Source organism: Chrysemys picta, chromosome 3 (assembly GCF_011386835.1).
Source record: "Chrysemys picta bellii isolate R12L10 chromosome 3, ASM1138683v2, whole genome shotgun sequence".
NCBI lineage: Eukaryota > Metazoa > Chordata > Testudines > Emydidae > Chrysemys > Chrysemys picta.
In genome coordinates, this window is record NC_088793.1 from 165,185,679 (window position 1) to 165,211,463 (window position 25,785).

The 25,785-nt window shown below is 40.8% G+C and overlaps 2 long non-coding RNA genes across 2 annotated transcripts in view; one reads left to right on the forward strand and one right to left on the reverse strand.

The window, feature by feature from the left end:
• LOC112058727 (uncharacterized) overlaps window positions 1-25,785 on the reverse strand; it is a 72,964-nt gene that overhangs the window by 42,169 nt on the left and 5,010 nt on the right. Inside the window, exons 2-4 of the long non-coding RNA XR_010599883.1 lie at window positions 24,933-24,986; window positions 23,605-23,649; window positions 18,354-18,533 (exon numbers count right to left, since the gene is read on the reverse strand). This is a non-coding gene — a long non-coding RNA (uncharacterized LOC112058727). The remainder of the gene's footprint in view (window positions 1-18,353; window positions 18,534-23,604; window positions 23,650-24,932; window positions 24,987-25,785) is intronic.
• Window positions 1-25,785, forward strand: part of LOC135982490 (uncharacterized) — a 69,307-nt gene that overhangs the window by 19,823 nt on the left and 23,699 nt on the right. The window lies entirely within an intron of this gene.

The window sequence follows — 25,785 nt, forward strand, 5'->3', positions numbered from 1 at the left end:
AGCCCTCGGGGAAGGAGCAATTGTAACAGCAGTACATAAGGCCCTCACCTGAGGACCCTGGTGCAAAGCTCTCAAACTTAAAGTCCATAAAACAAAGACTGTGAGTCAGGTCAGGCTAGTCTCCAGGACCCTGAGCACAGACACCTGCATATCTTCTATCTCCCTCCTCTTTGATCAGCTGTTAACTTTCTGTTCCTGTTTAAATATCCCAGCCTACAGGAGCCTCTTTATTTACCCCAGTCTGTCTTGGTTCTAGGCTCTAGCCCATCCCTTAAAGGGGTAGTATACTCTTTTACAGCCCATCCCTCCTACAGACAGCATGGTGGATCAAGCCCATATATAGGCAGACCATTTGTCTGTTTTTAAGCTGGACAATCCTGGTTTTGGAAAAGTTTGTCCCTGTCTGGTACCTGATGTGGCTTTGTCTGGTATCTTCCTGGAGAATGCAGAGTGCACCACCTGACTGCCACTGGTCAAGCAGATGGGAGTGGTCACATGCCATTCCAGAAGTACCAGAATGTCCAGACGCATCAGTGGCTTGCCTACCCATATACAGAAAAGTGATTACACAACCCTGGAGCACAAACACTAAATATCTTGTCCCAAACATTTCAACCGAAACTTCTTTGTTTCGGTTTTCACCAAGGAGGTTGGTGGCGATTGGACATCTAACATAGTGAATGCCAGTGAAAATGAGGTAGGATCAAAGTCTAAAACAGGGAAAGAACAAGTCAAAAATTACTTAGACGTCTTCAAATCACCAGGGTCAGATGAAATGCATCATAGAATACTCAAGGAGTTGACTGAGGACATATCTAAGCCATTAGCAATTACACCTCTACCCCGATAGAACGTGACCCGATATAACACGTGACGTGATATAACACGAATTTGGATATAACGTGGTAAAGCAGTGCTCTGGGGGGGCAGGGCTGTGCACTCCGGTGGATCAAAGCAAGTTCGATATAACGTGGTTTCACCTATAATGCGGTAAAATTTTTTGGCTCCTGAGGATAGCGTTATATTGAGGTAGAGGTGTATCTTTGAAAAGTCATGGAAGACAGGAGACATTCCAGAAAACTGGAAAAGGGCAAATATAGTGTCCATCTATAAAAAGGGAAATAAGGACAACCTGGGAAATTACAGACCAGTCAGCTTAACTTCTGCACCCAGAAATATAATGGAACAAATAATTAAGCAATCAATTTGCAAATACCTAGAAGATAATAGGGTGATAAATAACAGTCAGCATGGATTTGTCAAGAACAAATCGTGTCAAACCAACCTGATAGCTTTCTCTGACAGGGTAACAAGCCTTGTGGCTAGGAGGGAAGTAGTAGATGTGGTATATCTTGACTTTTGTAAGGCTTTTGATACTGTCTCGCATGACCTTCTCATAAACAAACTAGGGAAATACAACCTAGGTGGAGCTACTATAAGGTGGGTACATAACTGGTTGGAAAATCATTCCCAGAGACTAGTTATTAGTGGTTCACAGTCATGCTGGAAGGGCATAATGAATGGGGTCCCGCAGGGGTCCAGTTCTGTTCAACATCTTCATCAATTATTTAAATAATGGCATAGAGAGTACACTTATAAAGTTTGCAGATGATACCAAGCTGGGAGGGGTTGCAAGTGCTTTGGAGGATAGGTTTAAAATTCAAAATGATCTGGACAAACTGGAGAAATGGACTGAAGTAAATAGGATGAAATTCAATAAGGACGAATGCAGAGTACTCCACTTAGGAAGGAACAAGCAGTTGCACACATACAAAATGGGAAATGACTGCCTAGGAAGGAGTCTGCAGAAAGGGATCTGGGGGTCATAGTGGATCACAAGCTAAATATGAGTCGACAATGTAACGCTGTTGCAAAAAACAGCAAACATCATTCTGGGATGTATTAACAGGAGTATTGTAAGCAAGACATAAGAAGTAATTCTTCCACTCTACTCCGCACTGATTAGGCCTCAACTGGAGTATTGTGTTCAGTTCTGGGTGCCACATTTCAGGAAAGATGTAGACAAATTGGAGAAAGTCCAGAGAAGAGCAACAAAAATGATTAAAGGTCTAGAAAACATGAACCTATTAGGGAAGACTGAAAAAATGGGTTTGTTTAGTCTGGAGAAGAGAAGACTGAGAGGGAACATGATAATAGTTTTCAAGTATATAAAAGGTTGTTACAAGGAGGAGGGAGAAAAATTGTTCTTCTTAACTTCTGAGGATAGAATAAGAAGCAAGAGCAGTTTAGGTTGGAGGTTACGAAAAACTCCTAACTGTCAGAGTGGTTAAGCACTGGAATAAATTGCCTAGGGAGGTGGTGGAATCTCCATCACTGGAACTTTTAAGAGCAGGTTAGACAAACACCTGTCAGGGATGGTTTAGATAATACTTAGTCCTGCCATGAGTGCAGGGGACTGGACTAGATGATCTCTCAAGGTCCCTTCCAGTTCTATGATTCTATGAACAGACATCTGTAGGGAAAAATCAATAAATTAGAAGATTCTGGCGTCTGAAACACAAGAAAAAGGCAAGCCTGAAAAACTTTGGCCGAGCTTTGCTACTAACCTTGTAGGAAGCGCCATACAGGAATCTATACAAAATTTCACTGATAATGAAGATATTTCAAGATTGGAAAAATGTAATCAAATAATATAGACTGTGTAAGGACTTTGGCAACAGCTTTCTGTATCACCTGCAATCTTTTAACAGCACAGGCCAAAAGAGCCAATATGAATGAATTGCAATAATCAATCTTAGAAATAACAAAAAGCAGTAATCAACATCAGCCTAGTCTTTTTGTTGAGCAAGTCTCAATCTTGTTACAGTATTAAGATGATAAAAGGAAGCCCATTTTATGAATGAGTTTGTGCAAACATTGTCATAGGTTTCCGCCCCCACCCATTCCCCAACTTCCTTAATTTGATTGATTGCCAATTCCTATTTAGTGGCCCAGTTGCATAGCAATCCTGTTTGGCAAATCAACTTCTCTAGCAGCCCCATTCTTCTCCACACAGGCGCCTTCTGAAAACTGCAATAGATGATAACTCACTAGTTATTTCTATAATGATGTGCCCAGGACCAGCTCTAACTCTTTTGCTGCTGCAAGCCAAAAAACCCCCCAAAAAACAAAAAATCCCCACCGTAACGACCCCCGCCAGCGCCGCGCCGCCAAAACAAAAACAATCCCCCACGAGTGCCGCCCCGCCGAACCAAAAACAAAACAAAAACAAAAACCCAGCGCCGCCCTGCTGAACCAAAAACAACAACAACAAAAAACCCCAAGCGCCGTCCCGCCGAACCAAAAACAACCCCCCCCAAGCGCCGTCCCGCCGAACCAAAAACAACAACAACAAACCCCGAGCTCCGCCCTGCCGAACCAAAAAAAAAAAATACCCCCGAGCGCCGCCCCGCCAAAACAAAACAAACAAACAAACAAAAACCCGAGCGCCGCCCCGCCACCCCAAGATTGGCCGCCCCTTACAAGGAGCCACCCCAAGCACATGCTTGGTCGGCTGGTCCCTGGAGCCGGCTTGTCTTCTTGCTGGGAGCAGTTGGACAGCTTGTCAGTGTCTGTTATGTTACAATGTCACATCACATAGTATTTGACACAGCCTCCAGGGCTGCATATTTGGAGGTTCATGAGCCCCTCTCTAGTGGTCATTAGAGAGTATTTGGAGCAATAATATTTGTTATCACTTTGAGGTAGAAAAAGTAGTTTCAGATTTAAAAACAAGAAACCCGAAGTCAGAAACTTTACTGTTGGTCAATATGGTCAGCGTACAACAAGGACAAAGAATATACCTGCGGTCCCTCATGACAGGCTAACACAAGAATCCAGCAATCAAACACAATTGTAATCTGGCATGGTAACTATCTCATTTGTATTAGTCTTTCCTGCCCTTTGCCTTTTGATCAACCTGCAGTAGCATCCTCAACCTGCAGGTCTTTGCATTTCCCACCAGTATTGTCATTCTTGTCACTTGGATTGTCACCAGTATTCTCCTCTCACACCAGGACGAATCTGAAGTAACTCCATTAATGTCAGTCACATTACATCTCTATAAAACTGATGTAAGTGAGAGGAGAATCAGGCCCAATCAATTCTGAAAGAAAGAAAGAAAGATGACATCGTTGGCTTTTTATTTTGATATATTTGGGCCAAATCCAGAAGACTTTTCTTAGCTGTTTCTCAGTCCTTACTCGGACTAAATTCCGAATGAAACCAAAGGGAGAGGTTTGCATCACTAAGGCTTAAATAAAAACTGTAAAGATTCTGAGGTCTGGCTCATATCGATAATAATAGTTTGTACTGCTATAGCACCCAGCAGACAAGGACTTCAAAGCATATTATATATAATAATTAGCCTTCATGACACCTCTGGTAAAACCAAATATTATTACACCCTTTTAAAGATGGGCAAACTGAGGCACATGCAGGTTAAGGGACTTGTCCCAGGCTACATAATACCTCAGATAGTGACAGAGTCCAGAATGGAATCTATAAGATAAGACTTCCAAATCCCAGCTCTGTCCATTAGATAACACTTCCCCTCATATATAAAGACTGATTTTTCTGGGCTGCACCTATTACTGGCCAAGCCGTGAGTAGCACAAGCTTCCAGACAAATAACAGGTTCCAATATGGCAGATGCTAATGAAAAGTGGATATGACAGAAGTGAGCGACCTAACCGACCTTGGCGCTGGAAAGACAGCAATGGATACTCCACATGCACTTTTCTGAGGGTTTCTGTTCCAGAACCTCCACCACTAAAAGAAAAATGTGCTTTTCAACAATTTTTTTTTTTAAAGAAATCACTTTTCTTAAATGAATGTATAACGTGATTTTCACCACATCCTTCCACATCTCCTCTTTTCCTATGGATCAGAACAACAGGAACCAGATGCTAAGCCAGAAAGGGCATTGTTCCACCTGCAACATCTGGCTCTTTGGCAGCCCATATGGGAAGCTTCAAAGTTGCATCTCTGCCTCTCACGTGGTTAGGCTGCTGGTTGGCTGCTTTATCTTCTTGGATGTAATTTTCCTTTGATTCACCTATAATTCTGAGGAACTGATGCATTTGTATCCATTTTGAATAAGGTTCTATACAAATGCTTCATTTGATCTCTAGGCAGATCCTTTTATTTCTTCTTATATGTTCTCTGCTTTAATTTGTGCTCTGGCTTTACCGCTGCTCAGATTCAGCATGGATGATACTTGCACGGATACTGCTGGGTTTTTTTCTCTCTTACCTGAAATTAAATACCCAGGTTCTTTGACATATAAAACAATGAATAAATGTAATGAATAACACTTTCCTGGGTATTTTCTACTGGTACAAGGCATTTTTAGAGGCGGGGCTGCTGTCCCCTATGATTTACACTCAGGAATCACTCATTTCCACTGACCCTCAATGCTTTTTTTATTAGGTTTTTTCACCCTCACTCTGTTTCTTGTACGTATCATATCAAGTAAATAAAACAAACATTGATCTGAACCAGAAAAAGCAAGGAGATTGTGAGTTAAGAAGGCACCTCACCGTTAGCGCTGCAGCCCAGTGAGACAACCCTCAGTTCAGCTGTTTCCAAACACTTTTTTATGGCTATCCAGTTTATTGCACTCAATGCAGCATGTATTATTACCTGCCTCATGGGCAGGTGGCATAGATGTGTGTGTGTGTGGTGCAAGCAACTCATGGCCCTCAGAGACAGATCATGGGCTCTTGAGACCAGGTGAGGTGAACTGGAGGAGCAAAGGAAGACAGAGTGTTACGGAAAGGAACCTTTTCGGGACATAGGAAAGTGGTCTCACCTCTAGTCCAACATCCTCGTACAGAGAATAGGAAAGAAGCTGGTAAAATACAGGAGGAGCTAGTGAGGAACAATCAAATGTAAAAGAGTCCCATTTAAACATAACACATGAAGGCAAGCAACTAAATATTGACAAAATGTACAAGTGCTAGCATACACATGCTGGAAGTCTAAATATAAGATGGGTGAACTAGAGTGCCTGGCATTAAATGAGGATATTGATATTATAGGCATCATGGAATAATAATAATCAATGGTACACGGTAATACCAGGGTATAAAATATATAGGAATGACAGAGTAGATATGGCATTATATGCTAAAAAAAATAAAGTCAAATGAGGAAAAATTAATCAAACTGTACCATAGAATCTTTATGTATAGAAATTCCATGGTTGAATAATAAGAATATAGCAGTAGGAATATAGTACCAACTGACCAGAATAGTGGCAGTGATTGTGAAATGCTAGGGGAGGTTAGAGAGGCTACAAAGCCAGTAAACACAATAATACTGGGTGATTTCAACTATCCTCATGGGTACATGTCATCTCAGGATAGGATGCAGAGATAAAATGTGTAGACATCATTAATGACTGCTTCTCAGAGCAGCTAGCCCTGGAACCCACAAGAGGAGAGGCAATTCTTGATTTAGTCCTAAGTGGAGCACAGGATCTGGTCCAAGAGGTGAATATAGCAGAACCTCTCAGAAATAGTGACCATAATCTAATTAAATTTAGCATTCTTGGCAGGGGGAAGAGGAAACGTCAAAAAAACAACAAACTAAACACAGTTACATTTAATTTTTAAAAGGGCAACTACACAAGAATAAGGATGTTAGCTAGATGGAAATTAAAATGAACAGTCACAAGTATGCTTGCAGACTTAAAAACACCATAATAGAGGTTCAGGCTAAATGTATACCCCGAAACAAAAATGACAGTTGGAGGACCAAAAAAGCACCACCATGGCTAAACAGCAAACTAATGGATGTTAGATGCAAAAAGGCATCCTTTAAAATTTGGAAGTAAATCCCAATGAGGAAAATAGGAAGGAACATAAATTCTGACAAGTAAAATGTAAAAGCGTAATAAGGAAGGCCAAGAAAGAATTTTGAGAAGGAACTTGCTAAAGACGCAAAAACTAACAGTAATTTTTTTCAAGTGCATCAGAAACAGGAAGCCTGCAAAACAGGCACTGGAGCTACTAGATAACAAAGATGCTAAAGGAGCACTGAGGGAAGACAAGGCCTTTTCGGAAAAGTTAATGAATTATTTGCATTGGTCTTCACTGCAGAGGGTGTGCAGAAGATTCCCACGCCTGAGCCATTCTTTTTAAGAACATGAGAACATAAGAACAGACATACAGGGCCAGACCAAAGGTCCATCCAGCCCAGTATCCTGTCTTCTGACAGTGGCAATGCTAAGTGCTTCAGAGGGAATGAACAGAACAGGTAAAATCATCAAAGAGATCCATCCCCGGACATCTACTCCCAGCATCTGGCAAACAGAGGCTAGGGACACTTCAGAGCATGGTTTTACATCCCTGCTCATCCTGGCTAATAGCCTTTGATGGATCTATCCTCCATGAACTTATCTAGTTCTTTTTTGAACCCTGTTATAGTCTTGGCCTTCACAACATCCTCTGGCAAAGAGTTCCACAGGTTGACTGTGCATTGTGTGAAGAAATACTTCTTTTTGTTTTAAACCTGCTGCCTATTAATTTCATTTGGTGGCCCCTAGATCTTGTGTTATGAGAAGGAATAAATAACACTGCCTTATTTACTTTTTCCACACCAGTCATGATTTATCTATCTCTATCATATCCCCTCTTAGTCGTCTCTTTTACAAGCTGAAAAGTCCCGGTCTTATTACTCTCTCCTCATATGGAAACTGTTCCATACCCCTAATCATTTTTGTTGCCCTTTTCTGAACCTTTTCCAATTCCAATATATCTTTTTTTGAGATGGGGCAACCACATCTGCACGCAGTATTCAAGATGTGGGCATGCCATGGATTTCTATAGAGGCAATACTATATTTTCTGTCTTATTATCTATCCCTTTCCTAATGATTCCCAACATTCTGTTAGCTTTTTTGACTGCCACTGCACATTGAGTGGATGGTAACTGCTAGGTTAGACCCCATCATTTTGTATGTATAGTTGGGATTATGTATTCCAGTGTGCATTACTTTGCATTTATCAACATTTAGCTGACTTACTGAAGAACTGTCTCAGATTGAGGTGTAAATAGAGGTGGTTTTGGAATGAATTGATAAATTAAACAGCAGTATGTCACCAGGAGTAGAAGGTATTCACCCAAGAGTTCTGAAGGAACTCAAATATGAAATTGCAGAACAACTAACTGTAGCATGTAACCTATCATTTAAATCAGCCTCTGTACTAGGTGACTGGAGGATAGCTAATGTAACAGATTTATAAAAAAGGCTCCAGAGGCAATCCTGGCATTTACAAGCCAGTAAGCCTAACTTCAGTACCAGGCAAATTGGTTGAAACTATAGTAAAGAACTGAATTATCAGACACATAGATAAACACGATATGTTGAGGGAAGTCAACATGGCTTTTGTAAAAGAGAAATCATGCCTCACCAATCTTTTAGAATTCTTTGAGGGTGTCAACAAGCATGCAGACAAGGTGATCCAGTGGATATAGTGGACTTGGACTTTCAGAAAGCTTTTGAGAAGGTCCTTCACCAAAGGCTTTTAAGGAAATTAGCTAGCCTTGGAATAAGAGGGAAGGTCCTCTCATGGATCAGTAACTGGTTGAAAGATAGGAAGGAAAGGGTAGGAATAATTGGTCAGTTTTCATAATGGAGAGAGATCAACAGCTGGGTCCTCCAAGAATCTGTACTGGGACCTGTGCTGTTCAACATAGTTAGTAATAATCTGGAAAGGGGAGTGAACAGTGAAGTGAAAAAGTTTGCAGATTATACAAAATAGTTAAGCCCAAAGCAGACTATGAGGAGTTACAGAGGGAATCTCACAAAACTGGGTGACTGGGCAACAAAACGGCAGATTAAATTCAACATTAAAAAGTGCAAAATATTGCACTATACATGCACAATGAACGGCTCTCAAAACTGGGTGACTGGGCAACAAAACGGCAGATTAAATTCAACATTAAAAAGTGCAAAATAATGCACTATACATGCACAATGAACGGCTCTCAATTAACTATCAATACCCAAAAAACAGATCTTAGAGTCACCACGGAGTCCCTTCCGCTCACTGCACGGCAGCAGTCAAAAAGGCTAATGGTATGTTAGGAACCATTAGGAAAAGGATAGAAAATAAGACAGAAAATATCATAATGCCCCTGTATTTATCTATGGTACGCCCACACTTGAATGCTGTGTCCAGTTCTGGTCGCCCCATCTCAAAAAGGGTATAGTGGAACTGGAAAAAGTTCAGAGAAGGGTAACAAAGATGATCGGGGTATGAAATGACTTCCATAAGAGGAGAAACTAAAAAGATTAAGGCTGTTCATCTGAGAAAAGGGATGACTAAGGGTGCATATGGTAGAGGTCTATAAAATGAATGATGTGGACACAGCGAATAGAGAACTGTTATTTACCCTTCCCCACCCAATGAAATTAATAGGCAGCAGGCTTAATACAACAAGAGGAAGTACTTTTTCACACAATGCACAACTAACCTGTGGAACTCATTGGCATGGGATGCTGCGATGGCCAAAAATATAACTGTGCCAATAAAAGAACTAGATAAGTTCACGGAGGATAGGTCAGTCAATGGCTGTTAGCCAAGATGCTCAAGGACACAACCCCACGTTGAAGGCGACCCTAAGCCTCTGATTGCCAGGAGCAGAAGACAGGGGTGGATCACTCCATAATTGCCCTGTTTGTACACTCCCCCTGAAACTCTGGTTTGGGCCACTGTTGGAGACAGAATACTGGGCAAGATGGACCATGGTCTGGCCCTGTATGGCAGCTCTTATGTACTTACAAAATATCACAAAGTGATAGGCCATATAATGTAATTATAGAATGATGATAAATAATGTCTTCCTGTGGAGAACTTTTCAAACAGAGTATAACACAATGGAGCCCTGATTGGAGCCTGTAAGGGCTACTGTTATGCACTTCATAAATAATTAAGACTAATTAATATTTATTAATGAATTAGGGCCCACACTCTGGATTTTAAATCACAGCTCGCACTGGTGGAGAGGAACTGCACTGCGCCCGGAGTCCTCTGTTGGAATTCTGGCTAAGGTCGCTAGAATGAATTCCTCTCACGTGTTCTTAAGGAACACATCCTGGAGTGGCACCTCTATCACCCCTTCAGGGTGTGCCATGTGCACCTGCCTCCTGCTCATCCCCTTTCAGTTAACGACTGCTAACGGGGGCATTAGCAGGGATTCGCGTCTTTACTCTCCACTGGGATTGTGACTGGGATCTGTAAAGGGGAGCATGGTGTGGGAGACTCCTTGTACTCTCTTCCCCTACCACTCCTCAAAGCCTGGCTAACACTGTGCACCAGGGATCTAATTAACTATTCCCCATACATGTGAGGTAGACACTCTATAATGTCTATTTTAAAGATGGGTAAACTGAGGCACAGAGAGGTTGTGTCATGCATTAACAATCCTTTGAAGTCAATGGAACATTAGGACATGGCTGGGACATGCAGCAATACTGCAGGCTACAGTTGAGATTAAGTCCCCATAGTGGTAGATGCTGTATAGACACATAGTAAGAGGCAGTCACTAGGCTGACGAGCTTACAGTCTGAATAAAAAAAGAGAGACAAAGGGTGGAAGGGGGTACTGAGAGGTGAAGTGACTTTCTCAAGGTCACACAGCAGGGCAGCAGCAGATCTGGGACAAGAATCTAGGTCTCCTGATGCCTATGCCAGTGCCCTAACCAAGGGACCATACTGCCTCTCAGGAGCAGCCTGGACTGTTCAACAGAAGTCTAATTTATGCACCCTTTCTTCAGGGTTAAACATTGACAGCTGGCCTGAACAGCCAACTTATATCATGCCAGCCCGAGACCACCTGAAAAAACTAAGAAATGAAGCCCCAAAAGTTAATGTTTTATCACGGATACAAACCTATGTACAGCAGCCCTAAGTGATGTAGATGATGCTTTTTTGGTTGATAGGCTTCTTTATAAGCCAGTCATGGATTGTTTATGCAGGAAGTGGGATGCCTATATTGTCTGCTCGATTCAAAAAAGAAAATATAAAGAACCAAATGGGATTTGAGAGCAATAGCTTCCAGGGGAATCTGCACATCCTCTCCTTTCTTAACATCAAAGGATTCACCAAGTTATACAGCGCCTTGAGCCCCTCAGAATGATAGTAAAGAACAACATATTTTCACCCTCTTGATCCAACCTCATGCGTTTTCAAGCGCAATACATGGGATATCTCTGGCTAGCAAAACCTCACAAAGTACATTAAATTCCTCATCATTTGTTGATAATGCTGAAAGCAGGCCTACTAGTAAATAAGTAAATGCCAGTTATATCTATATAAACAGTGTGACTGGGGCATAACAAGAAATACAATTTAGAGCCAGATCCACAGAGAGTGTACACTGGCATAGCATAGTTAATGGAGCAACTCTGATTTATACCAACTGAGAATTTGGCCCACTGATCTGATCTGGGAAGTAGAGAAGAGAGGACTAGACTCAACCCTGGTGCAAGCAGGTGCCACTCTACTGTAGTTAAGGGACTTGCACTCATTTGCACAAGGGCTAAATTTGGTCCACATTATAGATTATTATAAACCAGCTACTCAGCTGGTATAAATCAATATAACTCCATCGACTTCAAGGATCTGGCCCACATATCTGTTGCATTACATTGTATCTCCCATTTCATTACAATTTATTAAAAGTAAAATTAAATACAGAAAGTCACTTAATAAGGGAAATGTGTCTCTCCATTCCCATTGACACTGGAACATGGGACAGTTCAGGACACCCAACATACCATACAAAACTATAGGGCTTTTCACCAGTTGAGCAAAATGACTGGTTGATCATCATCACATAAAAAAAACCAAATTATTCCGCAAATGCATACATGTAGCTTCAGTGGGTGAGCAAACAGCCTGAGCAAACAGGGTTGGCACATGGGATCCCATGGTGGTTGGAAGGAACAGAATCCAATGGCCAGGGCTCAGAGCACCACTGCAGTTTCTCCATAACCACCACTGCAACCCATGCAGCCGTGGGGTTACTGGAGAGAGGAGAAGAATCCATTTGGTGGAAGGCATGTGAGACTATGCAGAAAGTTCCCCTCTCCCCAGGCTATGCAAAGAGGTGGGAGGGTTCAAACAGTTCCAGTGGAACCAGGCCGAGGTCAATCGGGGGCCCACAAAGAGGTCCGGTTTTATTGTTTTGTTTGTTTGTGTGTGTTTTAATTCTCACTCCTTTCCTCCCTCATGGGGCTCCAGCCTTCTCTGTAACTGTTCCCTTCTCTTGACCTCAGTTGACCTTATCTGCATTCCTAAGCTCTGGCTCATTAGTTTCACCTGATTTCTCTCAGAGTTTCACAGAGATATTAATTAGATCTTTCGCCCACTACTGCAGTCATTCCAACCCTAGCAATTCATTTGATGGGTTTGGTGGGTGAATTCTTACAGTCAGCCATGATTTCCACCATGAATACTTACAAGCAGAAGAGTGGTGCTCAAAAACACAAGCTTCAGCAAGCCTGTGAAAAAGAAAATCAGAAAAGTGCAAGTGGTCTACAAAGTTTCTTGAAATGTGCAAAGTTCAATCATGTTCCTGGTAAATTATCCATGGACAGTTCTGCGACTTGCACTTCTGAGCCTTCCTTAGCTGGTGAGGACTTTGATTTGGGTTTGTCAGGTTTGTTGTGTGCTGAAGCACAGAACTTGGTGCTGAATTGTTGTCTCTGATTCTGGGACAAAAATTTGCCCTTGGTTGCTAGTGCAATTGTAATGGATGCAGACACTGAAAGCGATTTGATTATATAGAAAGCATGGGGCAGAATTTTGACTTTGACAAAGCAGATCCAGCTACTTGGCCACAAATGACAGATTCGGTAAGCTGATTTTTGGGAGAAAAACAGTCCCTTTGTTAATTTAGAACAAGACTTTTCACTTAGCGAGTGCAAAGGAAAGCAAGTATTAAAATCGTTGTTTGTTATCAAATGCCACATGGGGAGTCACACCAGAGATCTTGGTTGATGTACAGTTCAACACTTCCCTCCTTGTTCTGTTTCATTCATTTGCTTTTCCGAACAAATTCCTCATCTTCCTTTGCGAACTGTAAAACTGGGTTCACAAACTTTTTCCACTTTAGTGAACAAGTCTGCCCACACAAATGTTCAAAGGAATCGCTCACTGGATGGAACTTGCCGAATAATTAGAAAAGGGTCACACAATTGACAAAGGTATGCAAACCTGCTATCAACTGGACAAAGGTATGCAAGCCTGCAGAAGGACATGTGGTGCAATATTTTGCATCATCTCTTAGATATTTTGCTGGACTTAGGTGAGAGGTGTTTAGCTTTCAGAGGTTCAGATGAGAAATTAGACAGTCCTCATAATGGTAATTTTTTGGGTTTACTGGAATTGTTTGTTGCAAGATCATGTGGAAGTTATTAAGGCCTGTACCGCAAAGGTATTCTTATCAAACCAAATTCAGAAGCGATTTATCAGTAGAATCACAAGAACAGTACGGCAGGCTATTTTCGACATGGTTAGGGATGCTAAATAATTCTCCATTATCTTTGATTGCACTCCAGACCTCTCCAAAATGGAACAAGTGTCTCAGGTTTTAAGGTATGTTGGGGTTTCAAAATGTGGAGCAAAGGTTGTTGAGAGCTTTGTAGACTTCATGAATATTCACCCCAAAGCTGGGGAGGGTATTACAGGGGTTATTTTCAAGAAGATGAAAAAAAGGACACTTTAGATATGGCTGCTTGCAGGGGTAAAGCTGTAACAATGGAGCCAACATGGCTGCAGCGTACAAAGGTGTCCAAATCAAATCCAGCAGTTAAATCAGTATGTGTCTTTCAGCTTCTGTGCTGCCCACTCACTGAATCTTTTTGGAGAAGCTGCTGTGCTGGTTGTCACCCTGGTTGTTCTACTTTTTGGAATTGTTCAAAAAGTGTATACCCTGTTTTCCACTTCTACTAGTGGTTGGGATGTGTTGAAAAACCATATTAGCATTACATTAAAATGCCAAAGCACAACAAGATGGGCAGCAAGGCTAGAGGCAATCTGTCCACTACAAAATCAGGCTGAGGTTCAGATAAGACCAAGGCTTCACATAATCTTACGCCAAATCTTAAATCCAAAGCTGATAGCTTGCAAACAAACACTTCAGAGTTTTCATTTCTTGTTTTGGCCAAGATGTGGTAAACTCTCTTATCAAAAATCAACACTGTGAGCAAAAAATTGCAGCGTCTGGATTCTCACATTCAAACAGCTTGCAGGTTACTTGGTGGCCTTTGAGATGTTTTATTGGAATTGTGGTATTCTGGGTCTGTTGCACGTAAGAAAGCTACTATTATTTTTCATGTTGAAACGTTAGGAAGATCCACACAGTTCTAAGAGAAAGTATTTCAAAGGAGGAAAATAATACTAGGCAAACTTGCAAAGGATGACAGGTCATCAGATCCTGAAAAAGTTTTTGAATGTGAGGTTTTCAACCCCATTGCAGATACAATATTAACCCGACTGGGCAATAGAATGCGTAAGTACGATGGTGTCAGAGAAAGGTTTGCTTTTTTAGTGAGCAGGAAACTGAAAAGTTTCAGGAATGAAGACCTAAAAAGGCACATTCAAAACTTAGCAAGAAGCTACTCTGAGAATTTAAACTCAAGAGTTCTGAGAATGAGATTGAGCTCTTCATCATTATTTGCAAGTGAATCTTTAAGGATGACTTGGAAATGAAGGTGCTCATTGATCTTCTTAGCTACATTCACAAAGATCTGTTGATGCAAGTTTTCCTAACACAGAAACAGCACTGCATCTTCCTGTAACTGCCTTCCTGTAACTGTGACTGCAAACAACAGGAGTTGCAGCAAGCTAAAATTAAACCAGACTTATCTAAGAATGTCCATTGGGCAGGAGAAGTTGAACAATCTGGCAGTTGTTTCTATAGAGAAGCACAGCACTGCATCTCCCACTGCATAGCTGCCACTCTCCCCTCTGCAGAAACTCTGCATAGCAGAAGAATAGCGCAGAGAAGAGGGAGTGGCCAGGGAGTAGGGGGCAGAATCATGGATCTGCCACTCTATGCTACTGATTCCTCTTTCTGCCTTATTCCATTTCAATGTAAAATATTGGTGCTGGATCAGACAATTCTGCTGAGACCATTAACTCTTACAGTGCTCTGTGACTACCCCCATCCCCCATTGGAGGGGGCCACAGAAAGCAGCACACAGACATGATAACTAGGGTGATCAGATCACCACACTAAAATATAAGGACACATCCCCACCCACAGTCCACCCCCGCTCCTCTCAGGCTCCACCCCCACTGTGCCCCAGGTCCCGCCCCCTCCCTGCTCGGCTCCCCCACGCCCTTGCTGCATCCCTCCTCAGTCCCCCACTCACCGCTCGCCTTCCCGCCCGCCCGCCACTTCACCCCCCCCCCCCCGTCCGCCCGCCACTCACCCTACGGTGCCGACTTCCCCTCTGCTGGGTGGGTGCTCGCCCACCCCCAACCTCTTCCCACCCTGGCACCGCCCTCACCCCACCCCCATTCCACCCCCTTCCCTCAAGTCCCCACCCCTGCCTTGCCGCTTCTCTGCCTCCCCCCGCCCTGAGTGCGCCGTGTACCTGCTCCTTCCCCTTCCTCCTGGAAAACACTAAGCGCCGCCAAACAACTGTTAGGCATTGGGAAGCGCTGGAGGGGGGGAGAAGCGGGGACGTGGCGCGCTGGGGGGAGGGGAAGAGAAGGAGGTGAGGAGTGGGGAGCTTGGCTGCAATTTTTCCCCATGGGTGCTCCAGCCCTGGAGCACCCACGGGGTCAGCACCTCCCTCCCGCTCGCCTCCTTACCTGAATATCGGGACAAATGGCATCCCAATGGGACAAAGGGTTAAATATCCGGACAGTCCCGGTTTTATCAGGACATCTGGTCACCCTAATGATAACAAAACTGGCCCTGCTGCCCTTGTTAGAGTGGAGGACACTGAGAGGGGTGTGGTGTGAATGTCCTTTTGTGAATCAGATTTCCATAAAGGGATGTTGGATCCAGATTTCCTGCAGATCCACAGCCAGTGCTGCCATTTTAGGGCTTGACCCCTGACCCTTTTGCACCAATAGACCAGGGCAGAAAGAGGGTGCTTGTTCAGAACCACAAGTCCCCAAGCAGCTTTTCAGTTGCATGTTTTTGTCTAGTGCATTTTTAAAGACGAAGGGACCAAAATATTTCCCACAATCTAAGCTTAGTTTTCTGGATAAAATACCTAGTTTCCTCTTCCTAAAAAAATCCATTACCTGTTTCCCTACTTCTCCTATCCCTTCCCAGTAACACCCAGCCCCTTATTGGCCAGAAATTTAGGGCCTGATTTTCAGACGCGACAAGCGCCAAAAATCTATTTGAAATCAACAGGATCTGTTGATGCTCAGCACTTTTGAAAATCAGCCCTTCCCCCCACCCCAGTGATTAGATACCACAGAGTTTGCCACCATGAACACCCCCAGGTGGCTTGATGATATATAAAATATAGATCTTTCAAAATCTCATAGCTAATTCCTTGAAACATTATCAAAAATACATAAAAATCATATATAATCCAGCCCAGTGACCCCTACCTAATAAAAATTTAATTTAACTTGACCAATCTGATTAGTGTATTCATGCTTTCTATTAGAGCTGTCAAGCGATTAAAAAATTAATGGCAATTAATCGCACTATTAAACAATAATAGAATACCATTTATTTAAATATTTTTGGATGTTTTCTACATTTTCAAATATATGGATTTCAATTACAACACAGAATACAAAGTGTACAGTGCCCACTTTATATTATAAATGTGCATTGTAAAAAAACAGAATAGTATTTTTCAATTCATCTAATACAAGTACTGTAGTGCAATCTCTTTATCATGAAACTTGAACTTACAAATGTAGAATTATGTAGGGAAAAAATTGCATTCAAAAATAAAACAGTGTTAAATTTTAGAGCCTGCAAGTCCACTCAGTCCTACTTCTTGTTCAGCCAATTGCTCTGACAAACAAGTTTGTTTACATTTGCAGGAGATAATGCTGCCCGCTTCTTGTTTATAGTGTTACCTGAAAGGGAGAACAGGCGTTTTCATGGCACTGTTCTAGCCAGCATCACAAGATGTTTATGTGCCAGATGCGCTAAAGATTCATATGTCCCTTAATGCTTCAACCACCATTCCAGAGGACATGCGTCTATGCTGATGATGGGTTCTGCTCGTTAACAATCCAAAGCAGTGCTGACTGACGCATGTTCATTTTCATTATTTGAGTCAGATGTCACCAGCAGAAGGTTGTTTTTCTTTTTTGGTCGTTCGGATTCTGTAGTTTCCGCATTAGAGTACTGCTCTTTTAAGGCTTCTGAAAGCATGCTCCACACCTTGTCCCTCTCAGATTTTGGAAGGCACTTCAGATTATTAAACCTTGGGTCGAGTGCTATAGCTATCTTTAGAAATCTCACACTGGTACCTTCTTTGCGTTTTGTCAAATCTGCAGTGAAAGTGTTCTTAAAATGAACAAGATGTGCTGTGTCATCATCCAAGACTGCTATAACATGAAATATATGTCAGAATGCAATAAAACAATTCTCCCCCAAAGAGTTCAGTCACAAATTTAATTAACGCATTATTTTTTTAACAAGCATCACCGGCATGAAAGCATGTCCTCTGGAATGGTGGCCAAAGCATGAAGGGGCATACGAATGTTTAGCATATCTGGCATGTAAATACATTGCAATACCGGCTACAAAAGTGCCATGTAAATGCCCGTTGTCACTTTCTGGTAACATTGTAAACAAGAAACGGGCAGCATTATCTCCTGTAAATGTAAACAAACTTGTTTGTCTTAGCAATTGGCTGAACAAGAAGTAGGACTGAGTGGACTTGTAGGCTCTAAAGTTTTACATTGTTTTTGAGTGCAGTTATGTAACAAAAAAAATCTACATTTGTAAGTTGCACTTTCAGGAGATAAAGAGATTGCACCATAGTACTTGTATCAGGTGAATTGAAAAATACTATTTCTTTTGTTAATCATTTTTATTGTGCAAATATTTATAATACACTTTGATTTCAATTGCAACACAGAATACAATATATATGAAAATGTAGAAAAACATCCAAATTAGTTAATAAATTTCAGTTGGTATTCTAGTGTTTAACAGTGCAATTAAAACTGCGATTAATACACGATTAATTTTTTTAATCATGATTAATTTTTTTGGAGGTAATCGCGAGTTAACTGTAATTAATCGACAACCCTACTTTCCATTCAATTATCCCAGCTCTATTTTTTTATCACATCAGCACAGAACAAACATCATTTCTTGGGTACTGTCTTAGGACACTCACCTTTTAATGGCTCAACTCAAACTCTGCCGTTTTGACGCTTTGTCTTCTCCACACTCCTCCTCCTTCATCATTTTCAAAGGGTTTCTTTCAAGAGCACCTTGTCAGACCTTCTTCCACTGTTTCCTGGAGTGCCTCAATAGTCAACAGCAGCTCCCCTTCTCTTCAATCATTATCATCCGCCTGTGTATGTGTGAAATCAACAGCACTGTATTTATGAAGGCAGAGAATACTATTCTTTTATTAACCACTAATTATCTTTCTTTTGTCTCCGGTATTCTTTACTCAGAAAAAGCACATGGAATAAGGTATCTTAACAACAATTAGAATTCTATCTTTGTCCAACTTGCTTATACCATTTTTTCCCTTCCAGCAAATTCAGTCCATCTAGTAGCTAGAGATCAGAAGGGCTTCACTGACCTGTGACATGTCTCCCAAATACCCAGGAGTAATACTTGGTGTTAACCTTCAATAAACGGATGGATTATATTACAAATAATAAGGTGGCTAAATATAGGGCATTCTATGAATTAAACATTGCCTAACTTTGCGTAATGCTAATTTATTCTGGCATATCTTGATCACTGTGATGTAGCTGTGTCCTTCTCAATGCTTTTTAATTGTCCAGTAGTTGTCCTTTATAATCCAGCTGCTGGCTATAGTGCAATATACAGTAATCCATGTCAACGCCTTTGAGAGAGATATATGTCTATATTAGACACAGAAAGGGTTACCACTTCCAATCAAACCATGGCAAAATTCAGCCTATTGAACTGATATCCAATTATTCTGGAATGACAGATGTTTATATGTACAATAGGCTCTGTAGACTAAAAGCTTTGTTTGAGTTCTTAAGTGGTAAAACTTCAAGAGAAATGAGGTAACCTGCTATGTTATTAAGAATAATAAAATTCATGTATTATTTGTATTACATTAGAGCCTAGAGGTCCCAGCCAAGATCAAGGCTTCCTTGTGCTAGGCACTGTACAAACACATAGTGAGAAACAGCCCCTGCTCCAAAGAGCTTGCAGTCTAAATAGACAAGACAGAAAAACGACAGGAGGAGAAACAGAGAGGTGACTTGCCCAAAGTCACATAGCAGAACTGGGAAGAGGATCTGTGTCTCCTGGATCCCATTCCAGTGCACAATCCACTGGACTATGCTGCCTCTCTCTTTAGGTATTGTAATAAGTTGACAGTACTGCCCCATATGAATATAAGGCCAAATCCTAAGCACCTGTAACTCAAGTCACTTGGAGTTCCACATGCTCAGACCCTCTAAAGATTTTGCCTAGAATTAGGCAAATGTTTCCTGAACCAAAGATGAGACAAACACAATATAAGACAGGAGACAACAGTTTGGGGGAGGGAGGATATGGGAATGGTTACCAATAAGAAGGGTTGGTTGAATAGATAGATTTTTAAAAAGAGAGAGAAGGTGCTGAAGGGGTGAGAAGGAACCTGTTCCAGGTGGATGGGGGAAGCATACTACAGGGCACAAAGCTTAGTAGTGAGCGTGTGCTGATCATTGCACAGTGCGGGAGGGCACTTAGCTAACTTGTTCACTGCAGTGACAAGAGGCAGAGTTTGTAGAGATTACCCTGCTATAAATTTGTGAGGTGCTTCTATACCAAAGTGATGGGTGCAGTATAAAAACCTGGACAGAGATGGATGGTGATATTTACAACAAGAGCAATACTTCTATGCCATATGACTTTGAACTCACATGTTTATTTCAAAAGCATCAACGTATTTGGTGCATTATGAACTCAGCACTCTGTTGAAAAGAAATGCTGTTTGACTTTGGAACAGGCTCTCTCACTCTTTTGACCTATTCTTCAGAAATATGTCTACCCCATAGAACTAAATCCTGTGTGAGATTCTCAAAGACTCTTAGGGGAGTTAGGTGCCTAAATGCCATTTGTGCCTTGGAAAAGCTGCCCCATTACATAGTTCCATAGGTGTTTTCTTCACAGAGCAGAAAGGGAGAGAAAGACATGGCTAATCTTCCTCTCTCCATTCCCACATCTTGACCAATTTGTTCTCTTCCAAGCCACAAAACAGACCCAAGAAAATCTTGCTAGCATTTTCATCCTCCACATCATGCCCTCAGCAAGCAGGCTGGATCATCAAAAATTGACTGTTCACCCACAGGATATTCACTCAGCCCCTGGTTCATTTCTTATGTTCTAAAGCAACCTGAGGATGGCAGAATGGGGGGAAGAAGCAAGGGGGGGGGGGGGAAATATACATTTACCATAGATAATGCAGCCAATCCACAGTAGATCACAAAATATCCTAGACCAAAATGGTAGACAGAGGCTTTCACTTACTACACTTCTCTGTAGGTCCATGTGAATCAATTAGCCAAATCCTGCTCACCTTCCTCACATGCTGAAATCAATGAAAAATTCACCTGAGTTGAATAAGGAGGTGAGGAGGTTTTGACACCTTGGAAATTCTGTCTTTGGCTCTAACCATTTGTCTTTACATTTCTCCCACATTTTGGCGATTCTATACATTTTTGAACATTTTGTCACTTTAGCTCTGCAGGCCAGGAGAGTCACCAAGGCTTGGAGAATGGAAATAGGACCCTTCTGAGCAATCAACAAGTGTCACCTCAATGAAGCAGAGCTGTGCGACTAGCTCAATAAATAAACAAATACATTTTCTGAACAAGGAGAAGAGCATCCCATGACTTTTGGTCAACCAAGGCTCATTAAGGAAGCCACTTCCATCCATTTACCCCCATGTTTACTAACACTGTACACTAAAAACTCTAAAAAGCCATCTGCAGAAAAGGAGAGATCTACAATGTATAATATAATAAATACTGGAAATTGTATGTTTAATTCATATGGCAAATTACCAGAGATTACTTGTACAAGTAGCTGCAATGTCCTTAAAAATATTCTTTAACTGAGGAAAAGTTTTCTGACCTTTCGAGAAAATGCTTGCTTCTAGCTATGACTAAAAAGAGATTTCCTTCTTTCTCTGTTGTGTTAAGAATCTTTTCTTCTTATAAAGAAGGCACCACAGTGGTTTATAACTGTCATAAAAGCCAGCAATCCTTTTGAGGTTAAGCTACTCAGCTATTCAACTTTTACTACAGAAACTTTGAAATTCAAAAAGAAAAAATAATGTAAGTTTTTGAAGGACATGTGTTGCTGTAGGTGATCCTGTTAATTAAAAGTGATTGCCTGCTAGGAAATCATACTTTAAAAAGTTTCATGAATTTATTAGAACCCTGAAGGTATCTTTGTATGCACAGGGCTTTACATGCCATTTATGCAATTTTGTTTCAGATCTGTTTAAAGCTTCCCTGACACTCCCAGAGCAGAGAACAGCACTGCTAGCATTTGTATGTATTTTGGCTAATTGAATTATGTGAAAATACATACTAATGAAGCTTTACCAATGATGTTTGCTACAGATAGTTTAAGTCCCGTTTTCTTCTGTATTAGGAGTATATTTTTGCTGTGGATTTACCTTTTTGGAAAGACATAGCTTCCTACAGCCTTTTGTGTAAAAAATGACACATTTTATAGTATTATACATTAATATACGCATAGCTTTTTTGTAGCAAGAGATAAAGAGAGGCAGATAAAGAGTAGTCAATGATATGAGTTAAAAATACACTAGTCTATTCATAGTAGGTAAACAGAATTTAGAATGCAAAACTAATGAACCTCTATTATTACATTTTGTTTCAGTTACTAGATGTACAGATTGTTTTTTCATTTGTCATTACTTAATTATCCATTTCTGCACAAATCCATTTGGGAATATCCCATATAGATTTTTCCTCTCTAATGCTTTGCTATCCCCTCAGACTGGTATTTGAGGAATAAATTATAGAGCTGGAGCAGTTGTTTATTTACTTATTTACCTGAACCATGGGAACTGTTAAAGCAGACTCTATTTGCTCTTGAGGTGTGCTGGGACTCAACCCCCACACATCCAAATTGACTCCAACTATCACAGCTTTGTCAGTGCCTCACAAGAGCAATCAGCTAATTGCCTAATAAGAATTTAGATCAGGTATTTGATGCTCACATTAGAAAACAGTTTGTTTTTTTTCTTATTTATCATGTCATATTGTGCTTCATGGTAACGTTGCATGGAACATAAACTAACCTGATGTGCAGGCAGCTCTCTGCCTCGGTTCAAATATTGGGAAGTTAAAAGGGAAAAAAAATCTTCTCTCTCTCTCTTACCAGCAAAGAAAAAAAGAGTTCTAGAAAAGTAAAGTGAAATCTACAAAAGTTCATTATACACGTTGATGAGTGTGTATGCATGTAGTTGTGTTTGTGCTTTGGAATATGTTGGGTTTTTCAGAGAAATGCATGTGATCCAGTCCTACATGGGAGTTATCAGTGTCAGTAACCATTAGGGACCAGATTGTGACCTCAGTTACATTAGTGTAAATCTAGAATAGCAGCATTCACTTCAGTGGAGTTACTTCAGATTTACACCATTTTAACTAAGATCCCAGTGTAGCCATACACAATATACATGCTTTGAGAAGAAAGAAAACATTAAAAGAGGGGGGAAATTGCCATTTGGTATACTTTAGTCATATTTTTAGAGTTATTTTTAAATAAAGCACCATTTTTGTTTCATAAAGACCATGCACCTGGTTTCCAATAGTGCTCATTGAAGTCGATGACAGTGCCTTTAAAAATCAAGCTTTTTATTTAGGTGTGTCTATATGGATTGCAGAGCGTAAGTATAGGTTTGTGAATTTTGGCCATATTTTATCTCAGACCTTGCATTTATCTGCTATCTCCAGAAGCAACATGATGGACAGTTTGCCTTTTGTGAATAAGTGATGAAAACATTTGTACATAGCAAATACCTAGAGTTTACATTTTTGGAGGGGAATATAAAATGCAGAGACAGAAGATTTTAATTTTTTTCAACCTTCCATTAATATTGCTACTATGGCTCTAGACTATGACATATTTGTGGATTAGATAAATGTGTCCACTCAGCTGAATGACTGAGTGAATAACTAATGTATTAATGTGCATGCAATGTGCACATTTATTAATGTGCATCTGCCAAGCCTAGTGTAAAAAATTTCTTCTATGGACATTCTTTTCTGTCAAGAATTATATGTTTTCAGGCATCAGAAACAAACTCAGTTCCCCTCACCCCCACCCCAGTAATATAAACCAAACAAAAAGCAACCAGTCAAATAGCCATTATTGGTATGTCAGCTAATTTCATCATTAATCAATCATTCACTCACCTCATTGTGATACTGAGGTGTCTCATGAGCCTTACCTCAGAGAAGCTTGCAGGACATGAAGAGGATTTTGTACAGTCATGCAGAGCATAAACATAACATGAAAGAAAGATATCTCAGGATTATGCAGCAACTGTTTAACAATTCATATTAATTATTAAGCATATTATTATGGAGCATTTGGAGTAAAATTCAGCTATTAGCTGATAAAAAATTAAGCATGTTTCCCCTTTATTTTTGCTTTTCATTTAGTTTTTCTTCTTCTTGTGTCTAGATCTTTGGACTCCCCAGTACTAATATCTTGTAATTCTGCAATAGGGGTCAGGGCCAGGTCAACTACAAGTTCTCTGACAATACTTCATGCTCAAACACTCCCAAGCTGTTTTGCTCGGAGTGGTGGGGGGGAGACACCCTGGTGTTGTTACCAAATGCCAAGACCCTAGTTGAGATGCAGACAATGCTTCCAAGCTCCCATTATGTTGTTTCAGCCCTGAGCTCTGAAGAGTATCGATAAGGGGCACAAAATAAAACCGGGAAATCAAGAGACAGGGAGTAATAGATCTGTGGATCTTTGTTACTGTTATATTTACAAATAACACAAACCATTGAGCTGGGGGGACTGGACTTTGCAGTTCAGCATTGGCCTTGATTACATTATCATTTCTCATACATGGAAAAAAGCATATTTGAACATTGATACAATGAAAGTGAATCAATCACAGTTCCTGTATTAAAGAGTTAGCCTCTCCATTCCCCTGTAAAAGTGTCAGCAGTGTACGTGCATTTGTATAGCTTATCCATCTGAATCAAAAGTGTATTCTATATGTGTTGAAAGAGAGAAACTTTTTGTGCCCTGGGTTATTTTTATGTTGTTCACAGTACCTCCTCTCTGTTCTCATGCCCTCTCTATATTGTGATTACAGCTGGTCAGAATTTTTTTGTCAGAACACTTTTTTGAACAAAAACGGCCTTTTGACTAAAATGAAAATTTTCACAGAACTGTTGGTCAAAAAGAATCTCCGGAACTAGAAATTGCTTTTGGTGACATTTTTAGCTTACTGTAAAAGTATCTGGTTTTGATTATTAAACATAAAAAATGTTATCAAAAGCCAAACTTTTTTTTACTGAAAAGTGACATGTTTTTCATCAACTCCCCCACACACACAAATCACAGGAAATTTTAATAAAACTAATTGTAAAAAAATCCTGAGAAAGATCATTGGCATTGTTTGACTATAGCTAATTTTGAGCCCTTATCAAAACGGTGATTTAACATTTTGAGTTAGAGTGAAACCTGCACTGAAAACCATCTTTAAAATACAACCCTCTACCTCAAGAGAGTGCTTCAAAGTATCCCCAGGATTTCCAGGATATTTTTCCTTGTTCTGCAATTAAAAACATGTGAAAATTAATTTTTTTCTCTAGTTCTTTGCATCCCAAAAAATCCCCAAACTGATTTTCAAATTGTACATTTAGGAATCACTTCCCCAAGCAATGAAATGCAGCCGTCTCTGGGGTGGAATGCAGCCACTGTTTAACAAAACACACAACACAAAGAGCAGTTCAGGACAGGAAGTGAAGAAGAATAACTTCTCTAGTTGAAAATGGAGAGATTATGTAGAGATGGAATATAATTACCCAAAACTGAATCTTAAATATTCTGCTTCATCCGATTTTCTGGATTTTCAGTCTGTTTGCTTAGATTTAAGTGTCAGAAATGTAATTTAAAAGAAACAGAATAAGAAGACAGAAAACATTGGAATGAACAAGAATTATTGCACAGCCAGTGTTAAAAAATGTCTCTTTGGGCTAGACTGCGGCATTTGTGCCACTTCCTGGTGTGGGGGATAGTGCACAATCTCTCCTGGGAGGTCTCAGGGTGTGCACAGGATAGAAGCAATCTACTCCATCAAAGTACAATGGAGCAGATTGTTCCATACAGTGCACCTAGCCCACTCCATGGATGAGTTTGAGGTGGGGAGTTGGTATGGCCTCTTCAGTCCAACACTTCCTGTCTTCAGGCAGTCCGGAGTCCCAAAGGAATGAAGACTCAGCTCCCAGCCACACAAGCAGACGACTGGCCAACTCAGAGTTGGGGAGGAGGTCCCCTTCTGATAATCACCCCTGCCGAGCCACCATGGAGTGGCAGTCCCATCACCCAGAGTCCTCTTCTGTGGTGGTGTT